The 1668-nt window shown below is 35.8% G+C and overlaps 1 pseudogene; it reads right to left on the bottom strand.

The window, feature by feature from the left end:
• Positions 1–257: 257 nt before the first annotated feature.
• Positions 258–636, bottom strand: LOC121495207 (annotated as a pseudogene).
• Between the last annotated feature and the right edge of the window lie 1032 nt (positions 637–1668).

Raw genomic sequence — 1668 nt, 5'->3', positions numbered from 1 at the left:
TTCAGGTTTTCTTTAAAACTGCTAAAATATTGTTCTCCATGTGTACTGCTTAACTTTCAATTGACTTCAAGTTATGTGGTTTTTTCTTTTTTTTTTTAATGATTATTTAACAAAAAGTTTATTCTTAAATGGCCAACAAGATCTAAGACAACACTTCATTCTAGCTACTGGTGGCAACATATGTTGTGACAGGGAATCTAGATGTTTAAACAGGAATGGAATTAAGGATTACCATTGCCTCAAGCACCAGGAACAGCTTACTTTTTGCCAGATTTCTTGATTCCACCTGTGGCCCGGAGGCACTTCCCTGCCCACAGCCTTTGCTTTTAGTTCTTGAAATTTCTTCTGTTCTTCTTGATGTTTCTGTTCATAGGCCTTATCTTATCTGTCTCCTTGGCCTGCTTGTTGGGCTGCTTTAGGGGCTACCTCTTGCCACCTTCCTCTTGGCACCTGCTGCCCCTTCCCCAGGCCCTGCCACCAGAAGCTAGTGGTTACGTTTTTTTATTGGTTTGGTTATGTTTTGATTAAATCAGTCCTTATATTTATTGGTTACCCATAGTATTGTTGAAAATTTCCCCCAGTGATTTTTTAAATACTGTATGGAATTTGATGAAGAGGTCTCCTACTGCTCTCCATGTCACCATTATTTCAGAACAAAGATGAAAATGCGTAACTAAGACCACCTAAGTAGGGTCACCACTGAGATAACTAGATATAGCAGTAGTACATTGTTAAGGTGTCCTGATATTCCTCACCTCCCAGGGTTCCTCTGCTGTACCACCCCCCATCCCACCTCCCACTCCCCACCACCATACAGAAAGATTTACAAGCTACCTTGCAAGAAATTCAGTTTCTAATAATGAATGATTCCAAATTTTGGTTTTACTCTACTATAAGGCCAAGAAGATGTTGGTATGTCTTCTTCTACTTCCTGTAAGAAAGTTTGAGCTAAGTGGTTAAACATTTTATCTCAGAACGATACCTATTCTTCCTCTCTCTTGTTTTGTTTCTATTTGACTTTATTTGTAACTATTGAGCTTAAATATATTGGTAAACTTTGGCAAAATCTTTTTCCAAGTAAGTGGAATATATAAATTTTTTATGTATATGATATGCCGCAGGACAGTGCTGAGCTCTGTACCAGCAGCTCTCTTAAAATGGCGTTCATGGTTTTTGTAAATGAGAAGTTGAATACAAACCTAAGCTAGTGTTACTAAAATCACTATTACTCAGGCTTCTGTAGTAGAGGCTTCTGTAATAAAAAATGGTGTTCTAAAGGGGACAAAAAAATCCCACTGTAGTCTGTACTTATTAGACAGTACTATTCAATAGAAGGATAATGTAAGCCACATGTATACTCTTAAACTTTTTAAAGCCATATTAAGAGGGTAAAAGAAATAGATAAAATTAATTTTATTAATATATTTTACTTAATTTATTAAAAAGTGTTATAATTTCAACATGAAATACAATAATTATTAATATGCTGTTTTATATTTTCCTGTTTTAAATCCAGTGTCTTTTTTACACTTATAGCACATCTCGATTCAGACTACTCAAACTCTCAACAGCCACCTCTGGTGAGGGGCTACCATACTGGCCAGTGTATTAGACTATATCTGTAAGCGAATATTAATTTAAGATGCACATACATTTAAGAGACTATTA

Source organism: Vulpes lagopus, chromosome 7, assembly GCF_018345385.1.
Source record: "Vulpes lagopus strain Blue_001 chromosome 7, ASM1834538v1, whole genome shotgun sequence".
NCBI lineage: Eukaryota > Metazoa > Chordata > Mammalia > Carnivora > Canidae > Vulpes > Vulpes lagopus.
Note: the sequence above shows the minus strand (reverse complement) of the source record. Positions and strands in the feature narration are given on the sequence as shown.